At 48.3% G+C, this 10,402-nt stretch overlaps 1 long non-coding RNA gene across 1 annotated transcript; it reads left to right on the top strand.

Annotated features, from left to right (window-relative positions):
* The first annotated feature begins 4,163 nt into the window (after positions 1-4,163).
* On the top strand, positions 4,164-7,068 carry LOC144729487 (uncharacterized). The gene is made up of 2 exons (XR_013587711.1): positions 4,164-5,092; positions 6,549-7,068. It is a non-coding gene; the product is annotated as an uncharacterized LOC144729487 (long non-coding RNA).
* The last annotated feature ends 3,334 nt before the right edge of the window (positions 7,069-10,402 follow it).

Here is a 10,402-nt window from a genome sequence, read left to right as displayed (position 1 = left end):
CAGATAATGGGCACCGGTGTTGGTCGCGAGTGGGAACTGAACTCGGGTGGCCGGGTGTCCAGCGCAGTGCGCTAACCGCTCGACCACCGCTCCCCACAGCACGCTTTGACACACGCACACTCCCCATATCGTATTTGTAAAATCTCAAGAATGTTCCTTTCCACTGGGGACAGTTACCGCTCGCAGCGTGGCCTCCACGCGAGGGCCACACAATCGTTGTGTATCGGCAACACGCGCGACAGAAATAGGAGCTGGTGGTGGGAGCCGCGGCTTGGACGGCCTCCGAGCGCGAGTGTACGAGTCCGTGAAGCGCGCCCTATATACACTTAGCCGCCGCGCCTTGATACATGATGCACGCCGCGCTCCACTTGTATCACCGTGCCATGGTGACAGCTCGGCGCTTAATTTCCCATTGAATATTTGCCGGGGTCGCTGGTCGCCTGGAGGAGGCGCGTGGCGATTGTCGCGAGAGCTCCTGGACGTGGCGTGCCGGAGCGGAGACTCACAGCGGCGAAGTGGGGCGGTCGCGTGGCGGTGCTGTCGGGTGAGCTGGGTCAGCCACCTCTGGGAATCGTTACTGACTGCCATTGTTCGAGTTCCCGTGGGGAGCGGCTGAAGATGATGGCAAGGGCCAGACTCCCCGAAGGGTTACCGCGAGTAAACAGAAGTCATTAGAACAACTCCAGAGGGATTCTGAAGTGCAGCGTCTCGTTCAGTGATTCCCCCCCGCCCCATCTCGCCACAAGCAATTCGATTGTCACAATTCAAGGTTTCGATTTCATTCAATTCTCAATTATATAGTTGCATCTCGTTGGTACCGCTTACATTTGTTTCAGCTCGCGTGCATTTTGCAGTATTTTGTTCGCTCACTAACGATAGCACAATGTTTATAAATCATAATACATTATCACAAGCTGGTGTATGTCATCATCCACCATGGTCAATCCACTGCTGGATGACCGTCTCCCCAAGCCTCCACGACCTCGCACGATTGCTCCTATGAGAAGCAGACGAAATGTCGGACTTGTTTTAATGGAATCAATGCATCGATGATGCATCGTTGCATAACTTGATGCAATCCCCAAACCAAAATGTGAACTTCCAAATCCGAGCCGCATCCCCTGCCAAAGTGCCACCTGGCCGGATCGGAATGTGCGATTGTTTCTTTATTTGCGAGCAACCACAGTTAGCACAGGCAGAGCCAATTCAGAAATGTGAGACGGTGCTGCTGCCGCCGCTGCTGCCATGCAATGCTGGTGGCCTGGGGACTGTGGTGGATGGATGGTGGGTCACGTGTGGTCCTTGAGAACGCGCGCGTGTTCTCTTCGTGGCTTCTCGGACGTGGTTGCCGCCGTGGCTGCGTGTATTTTTGAATTTCGAGGAACTGGTGCTCGAGAAGCTGACATTGAGACCGGTGGCTTACGTTCATATACAAAAACAACTATCCTCCGTATAGCCCTTAACGGGCTGCTGGGGCAAGTGTTGTTAGCGAGCACCTCTGAAGGCCGGCACGGCACGCGAAGAGGTGAGTGGCCAGGACATCGCCCGGCTGCCTTTGCCTCCCCAGTGGCGGTGTTTACAAACTGCACCAGGTACTCATTTGAGGATGAGTCGACCTAGGGGAGGCCCAGGACCGATTCAGATAATCGTCACTGTGAGCGGGGAACGAACTCGTGTTGCCGGGTTTGTAGCACCGCGTGCTCACCGTTACACTCAATACTTCCATTTACGTAAGTTATGTATTTTAATTTTTAAAAAGTTAATTTCCATCCTCATGGCATTTTCAATTATTCATGCCTTCGACACTGTCACGGTGAAGATTATTTTAAATGTATTTCCCTTTTTTCCATAATACAGTCCTTTATTGAACTACTGTATTTCAATAATATTCGCAAAGAATCCTACCTTTAATCAGGCAGAAACTCATTTAGATTCGCTGTCTCTGGCAAAGGAGTCGTGAGGTCATCAATTTGGGAACCATTGTTCATTTTTACTTGACTCAGTCCATTATCCCTCTAAGGGCACCGAAACGTGTACCTCGTGGAAAGTTCGGGGTGTTTGTCCTACAGAGTTTGGCAGCGCTACCAATGACACAAGTGCCACCCTAAGAGTGTTTGAGCAGGGCCGACACTTTGACCCTGTGCTCGAACAATTGAGCCGATAGTGATTTTAAAATGCGGGGCTTGTTTTAAGACTGTGGTTTTGGGGGTTTTTTTTCTCCCTATGAATGATAAATAGTATTCTCTAACATCAATTTTACATCAAACCACATTTCTTGAATAATTCTGATAAATTACCAGGCAGCTGCACAACTCCAAGTGCGAACTGCATAAAACCTGTCCCCGAGGCAGCCACTGAATACTGTCCTCGGCTTTCGAGCATCCCACTGTTTTCTCGATGACCACGAAATCGGTCTTCCCGTCTGTCAGTGCACCCGTTACGGGAAGTGGTGTTTCATGGAATAACATCGAGTCGATATGTCCTGAAGGCCCAGGGACGCTGCTGCACCGCGGTAACTGTGGCATGACACAACTCGGTACAATGCTGAAACGTGTCGTTCTCTCTCTCGGCATTGTGAGATATTCTTCATTTTCCTCCTACCGTGATGTGCCCTGTTCATCTTTGTACCCCAGAGGTGCCAACCCGGCCAGTAGCAGACGCGAGTTACAGAGAGGCGCGATGGCATCGGCGACATTGGATTGTGGTCACGCTGACTTTGGTATAACGGCTGTGGGCTGAGTCGTGAGCAGCAGTCGCTGGCTGCGGCGCAGGCGTCAAGTCGTCGCTACGCAGACGCCTTCGCTGCTTGCCGTGAGAAGCAGGCGAGCATTCATGGGCAGTGATGTTGTGATCCTAAATTGGTGAGCGAGTGCGGTTTGCTTGTGTTTAATTAAAAGTAAGTAGGCAAATAAATAATTAACGGAGCCTTGCTTATCTCGCAAGAGCCTCACAGAGTCTCAAGATTCTTCCACAGGAAGATGGTGCCATTCCTCTGTCAGGAGTGTTTCGTTAGTGAGAAGAGATTGGGAAGACCTCAAGGAAACCCACGCTTACGACAGGATAAGACCCATAGTGAGGGGTTCACAACACCACTTGCCATACAGCCACCACCACCACCCCCATCCCATTGTCTATTTCCCAATCTGCCTATAGCCTTGCTCAATCAAGACGACACGTGTCGACTCTTCACCAACTTCACTTTGCTGTTTGTTGCTGGCCGCTTGACGATTGGGGCCTTGGGCCGTTGGTAGTTATTTCGTGTATTAGTTAGTTCGTGTATTAGTTAGTTAGTTTATTAGTTGGTTAGTTCATTGCGTTTTTTCGCCAGCTGGTCAAGGATTAGGCAAAACGTAGCCCACTTTTTATCCAGGCAATTGGAAATCATAGACTAAGTGTTACTAAGCTAACATTAAAACTATTACATTATTTAAGAATCGAATTTAAGCAACAGTGTTTATCCAAAAAATATTCCCGTGGCCAATTTTCAGCCCAGAGCGATCCTCCACCAGACAGTGATACGATATCCGTGATGCTCATCAGTATTTTGTACCATCCATGCAGCGTCCCAGCAGATCCAGTCGGTGGCAGCCCGCATTATTGGTACATTGTGTCTGCATTCCAGTTATACAGTAACCATCTACGGAACACTGAGCACAAAGGAGGCCCTAAATATTAACAAGATCATTAGTGTGAGCCGACTCAGAGTGGAACCTTCAATTAAGCTGAAGTCACAACGAGTTAAAGAGTATCCCTCTCAAATGAAGATTGGAGAACACTTACCCTCCATTGGCTGCCCAGAGTCAGTGGTGGAAATTCCACATTGCTGTGCCAGAGGCCAGTTAATCCATAGGACAAAGTGGTACTAATTTTATTGAGCCGCAGGCCATGATGGGTTGTGAGAATAGGTTTTCCCCTTTTTCTGGCAACAAAACAGGTGTCGAGATGTTAAAACACCAAACTGAAACCTTTTACAAGGAATCATGTCTGCAGTAGCCACAATACTTGTGGTCAGAATGCAAACAAAAAACACTGATAATAAATGCATTGTCTTTGAAACGGATTAGTCCACACCAGAGACAGTTTTCTTTTGAGCTGAGTCCCTAACGGTGTTAGACCAGAGGACACCGTTTGAGACTAAGCTCAAAAGAAAGCTGTCTCTGGTGTGGACCAATCAGTTTCAAAGACAATGCATATATTATCAGTGTTTTTTGTTTGCATTCTGACCACAAGTATTGTGGCTACTGCAGACATGATTCCTTGTAAAAGGTTTCAGTTTGGTGTTTTAACATCTTAACAGCTGTTTTGTTGCCATAAAAAAGGGGAAAACCTCTTCTCATATTGTTGTACTGGCAAAAGAGGTCCCATGATGGACATGATGATGGCTTGTTGAGTAGATCTCCGACCAGGATTTCTACTGGCAACCTTCTCTGATCGTGGGTCAAGAGCTCTGACGTCAGCGCCACCCAGCCAGTAGAGTACAGATTTAGGATGGAGCTTTCGATTAAGCTAAAATATATTGCAGTCCGCTATAAGGGCGATTCCATAGTAATGGGATTACAATAGGAATGCAGCCATATGAGACACTAAATGTATTGCACCAACCTACTGTGCATAATCATTTCTCAAATATAAACAGTCCGATCGAAGGTTAGGTTTGATATCCAGTGCTGTCATTTTGTCTCCGTGGAATTGTCCAAACACATCGAGCAGATGGTGGTAGCTGGCCATGGCTTGAAAATAAGATGATGGGATCGACTTCACTGGGAGCTGGGTGTCGCACGCCACCACCACCCCCACCACGCCTAGCCCATGCCTCCCCCACGCTGCGTCCCTGCCTACTTGATCCTGATGTGGAAATTGGATGAACGCCACCCTTGCTATTCATAGCGCAGCATGATTGCGAAGACCGTTACATGAGAGAAGTCTCAAAGAGTATGTGTATACATCATCATGAACACAATTCTCACCATCATCATTATCCGTGCAGAGGCAGTACAATGATCTCCAGCGTGCGAGAAAACAACAGTGAATGAATCCGATAGGCAAGCTGGTCCCTGCCACAGGAACATGGAATGTCCAACACTGGTTCAGGGTGAGCATTGGGAGGTTCCACTGTCCAGTGTTCCAAAGAGCATTTGAGCACTCGGTCTTTTATTTATATAATAATAATAATGATAATGTGTTAACGCGTACGAAAGGTGAGGTGACATCTTAGCTGAGAATGAGGCCGTAATTAACATCTGGGCTCACCTACATTGCCTGCAGTGTAGTTTAGCCTTCACGGTAATTACACACTGTTCCATGTGTGTTTCGTGTGCGTGCTCTCTGTATGTGTATGATTATATATGTGTGTGTGCTTATACATGTGTATGATTATATATGTGTGTGCTTATACATGTGTATGATTATATATGTGTGTGCTTATACATGTGTATGATTATATATGTGTGTGCTTATACATGTGTATGATTATATATGTGTGTGCTTATACATGTGTATGATTATATATGTGTGTGCTTATATATGTGTATGATTATATATGTGTGTGCTTATACATATGTATGATTATATATGTGTGTGCTTATACATGTGTATGATTATATATGTGTGTGCTTATACATGTGTATGATTATATATGTGTGTGCTTATACATGTGTATGATTATATATGTGTGTGCTTATACATGTGTATGATTATACATGTGTGTGCTTATATATGTGTGTGCTTGTGTGTGAGTAGTGTGTAGAATGTATGTAGTATGCAGCGCTAGCCAACTGGCGTGGCTGTGGCGGCAGGGCCGCGTGGACGCATTCCGCCGCCTGTGCTGCCGCTGCTGTCGCTGCTGCTGCTGCGATGCGGAATGTGGTGCGAGGCTGCTCCGCGCGACACCCCCCGCCCCCCAGGCGCGACACCGCTCAGCCCTGGAGGCCACAGAGCACTCGCATGCAGACCGGGTTGCGTGTTCACTCGCCACGCTCAACGTACACCGGTTCTTGATTCCGCGCTGCGTTGTGCATCATGGGAATTTGATTTTCAGAAATCTGCCCTCTCGTTGATAACTCTCTCTCTCGTGGTGGCCCTTCCGCCAGCAGTGGCTTGAGCGAGCAATTGCAGGGCTGCGCCTTTACCGTTTACTGTGGATACCAAGTTTGGACACGGCAGCAATTATATTTATCCAGTGAGACATTTTGCCGCAGCAAGGAGATCCTACTCATCGTGATCGTCAGCAGCAGCAACAGCAGCCATAATCAATCCACTGCTGGATGGAGACCTTCCTAGGTTGCCACCGTCGCATGGGTCTGCGATGTAACCATCCAGCGCCTGCACGTGGAGCTGATGGCATCGCTCCGTCTGCTGGGTGGACGACCCTCCCCTGCGCGCGCGGCTCTCCTTGGCTGCCGCTGTCGTTCGCCTCTAGCGGCAGCCACCGCCGTCCCTTCTCGCCACCGTGGGCCGCTCCAACCCCCCTAGACTTGTCTAACAGCCAATATGCCGTCTGTGTGTGTTGTTTTGTGTCTAACCTGCTCTGTTCTCCGATGCCCTCGTAGTCATCATCACCATCACTGTGAAGTTTCCCACCATCGCGATCGCCTTCAATGTGCACGACCCATAACGCAGAGGGGAGTGCTGAGTTTGAGTCTGCAACTCGAGATGCATCGTTCCTCTCGGACCAGCTCGTTCCAGATCCTGCTCTGGAGATATGCATCTGGAAGGCTCACGTGGAGGAGCCATGCAGGGTGAGACGGGACCTGAAAACTGATTCTCGAACAAAGATGAAGAATAAATGCTTTTGAAATAAACATCGCTCTCAAAAGGCCGCGGCGTGCCTGATGGGGGTGTGTAAAAAAAACTCTTTATTTCTCAAGAATGGGATTCATTGACTTTCTGAAGTTGGTGGCGTTGACATTGCCAAGACTGAGCAACTTTCAGCTGCACCAAGACTATAAGACTTAGCAGATGAAATGAATGTATCAGTAGGATTGCGGATTTAAATTAATCACGCAAACCTCAAGAATCATGTTTACACACTCGCTCTTCCGCAATTGCGTAATAAACTAGGGAGGATCACTTGTTATGTTTTCATATTTTTTTCGGGGCGCGGTGGCGTTTTGCACGCACCTGGAATCCGGCTGAGAGCAGGAGGCGTTGAATCACGCGGCGAATCTCATAAACAAATGAGACACACACACACACCGCCACAGGGCACAACCATCCACCACCACCACGGGGGGTACACACCAACAGAGCGGACGGGCTGCTCGCCTCCCCCTAGCAAGGAGGAGGAGGCGTGCGTGTTCGCTGCACCATGCGTGGGGTTTCTCCGGGCAATCCAGTTTCCTCCCATAGCCAAAATAAAAAAAATGACTTTACCGAACATCCCGACCCAAGCAAGAGCATCCTGATCCCACCTTAATATTAACTGAGGCTGTCGTGTGCAATGTATTATTATTTTACTGTGATTTTCACAAGTTTGCTGTAGTATTGCTATCACATGCACAACAACACGTTCTTGCGGAGGGAGCTGGGAGGAACGTTGGGTTGCTCGGTCAATGGCCAGGGTCAACGGCGGCGTGGTGTATTCCGCAAATATGCCCGACTGTGAGGGCGGGCACAAGCCGGCGTGAGTAAGTTAAACGTAGAGTTTTATAAGGGCACCACGGGGTGACCAGCCCCTCCCCACCCAGCCCCACCCCCCCACCCAGCCCCACCCAGCCCCTCCCCACCCTCCCCACCCAGCCCCTCCCTGCACGACGGACACAATAATCCCATGTTGGCTGGTGTAACCAGGAGGTTCCTACCAGTATAAGGAAAATGTAAATGATCGTTTGGAATACTGTAGTAGCTACATCAGTGGGCAGAGACGCGTGATCGCTTGGCCAGCTGGTGCAAGAGGAGGTGACACGTGTGCTGAACCATACTTTACCATGCAGCTCAGTGCGGGTTAGTGGAGGGGGGGGGCGAGTTTACACATCACTCGCCACTGGTGTTAGCCGTAGCTGGGAATACGCCGGGCTCGCTAACCACTGCTGTGTCACTGCTGCCCTCCTATGTGCCGTGTATAGCGAGTTGGACAGCTTTCATGTATTGGGTAACTACAAAGAAAAATAGAGGAATGCATACGTGTGCATAATCGTGTTATGAACCTTTTACAAGCAGAATTATTTCGCGTAGTTTAATCTCGTGCATTGGCGGTGTTTTTTTCTGGAGCTATTACGGTGACACGCATAGACTCCGCGCTGATCGCCTCTGGTTGTGGGCGCGCCAGTGAGCGATCTTGGCTTGCGCAAGTGGCCTCCGCTACGTGTCTATACCGGTATTTCCTACTGCTATAACTTCGTTAATGTTTAACGTTGTAATCAGTACAGGAAGGTTTAACACGAAGGCTTTCGCGACCAATATCATCCATAATATAGGTTGTTTTGGATTAGATCGCGTAAATATATAAATGTGTTGTTAAACCCGGCACCACCCGACACAGCCAACTAGTAAGAGTTGTCACGTAAACAGAACGTGCCAATTTGTCACTAGTATACAGCACTAGTGTATAGTGTAGTGTATAGTGTAGTATATAGTGTAGCAAACTAGTACAGCACTAACCGGTGTGTTGGAGAGCAATTCCACAACATTTACAATCTGAGTACGACGTTTCGCCACTGATTACAACTAGCATCATCAGGCGGACACCCTGATCGTGAAAGCGGACAGCTACATCTGGCTGTGTCGGGTGGTGCGGGGTTTAACAACACATTTATATTTACGCGATCTAACCCCAAAAAAACCTCTCTATTATGGCAGTACAGGAAGGTCGAGGATGTGGATATTGGAAACGTTGAAGGAAGAGGCTATGCGTGGAAATGAAGATGAGGGTAAAGAGAGGATGGAGAAGAAGGTGGCAGCCCTGATGCTGCTGCTGCTCAATCAGAGCACCAGCAGAGGAATCGGTATCAGTGAAACATCTCTGCACATTCCTACAAAGATTTCTTACGTGTTTGGTTACATGGTCTCCTAAAATCATTAACCAATATTGCGTGTGTTTTTTTCTTTTCACAAAAGGTCGTACATTTTTATGGGTTTCCAGAAATTGCACAAGCTGTTAGGAGTGATAAGAGAAAAACTTGATGAATGATGTAGACATCTCAGCGTGTGCTGATGGGTGCTGGCTGAAGAACGACGCGTTTAGCATCGTGCTTCGTGTTGCAATTGTCGTCTTTGAGACTCTTGATTGTCTGCGATACATCGCCGCTGGAGGAGCTGAGACAATAGCCGGATAGATTGCTCAGTGGTTGTCTATTTACCCAGACCAGTCTGATGGTGTGCGCAGACAATACAGGAACAAACCGGTCTCATGGAGCCTTTGAACAATAGGCTAACTCACTCGTCTATGATGCAGTGTTTAGACTAAATAATGACTTAATCTCTGATAGGATCTTTATACAATAGACTGACTGATTATCTATCTCTGAGGGGGTATTTGTGCAGTGGACTGGCCGACTGGTCTCTGATAGGGTGCTATATTTAAGCGATGACTTCATAATGTATGATCCACTTTGGCTTTTCCAATCATCTCACAGATATGCGCAATACGTGCCACCATCAGCTTTACAAAACTAGGCCACTACGTGAGCAATTTAAACACTAATTACCTACTGTAATTGCCTTTAATCGACTTTCATGACTTCCTCCTGCGGGATTGAGATGGATTATGGAATTGCAAGACCACGAGGAATGATGATGACATAAGGAGGCCTTCATCCTGCAGTAGATATAATGTGGCCAACGATAGAGGCCCTCATTGCATTACAATGCGCACTTCGAATGGGAGTTTAATTACATTGCTCGTTACACTTAAAGGCTGCCACTGATGTCAGCCACGGCTGGGAATTCAACTCAGGCGGCCCGGTTTACAGTGCAGTGCACTAACCACTGCGCCACCACTCTCACTCCACCGTGCCCACCAAATGTTCATGGTAGATGGTAGATTGGGTTCCCAAGTGGATGCTAATGGCCGTGGGCAAATATGGAGCGGCCACATCTGAAGTGCTCAAGCTTTGAGAAGATCCCGAGATTAAGTGAATTTGATGGTTTCAACGACGCTCTCAGGTTCTAACGTGTTTGGACTGAAGGTGCTCATCGCTCCTGGAACCTCAGAGCCAGAGTTGGAAATTCTACATCCTCACAGTAGGGCCCTGTCACAGACGAATACGCTCTCCGCGGTTTCCCCCCGGATTTTATTTCAACAGTGCCATCGGCATCCCCTCTTGGAAACGAAGAACTCCTCCAGAATTCTCACAAAGCAGTGTCTCATCGCCCCGTGATAGACATCACTTGGTGGAAGGTGACATCACGGAAATGTTTCTGAGATCCCTTCCATTCACCACGTATCTACATGAAGGGACGCTGC

Source organism: Lampetra planeri, chromosome 32 (genome assembly GCF_965212315.1).
Source record: "Lampetra planeri chromosome 32, kcLamPlan1.2.h2, whole genome shotgun sequence".
In the NCBI taxonomy this organism is placed as follows: Eukaryota; Metazoa; Chordata; class Hyperoartia; order Petromyzontiformes; family Petromyzontidae; genus Lampetra; species Lampetra planeri.
The sequence above is the reverse complement of the archived record's forward strand: the minus strand, read 5'-3'. Positions and strand labels throughout refer to the sequence as shown.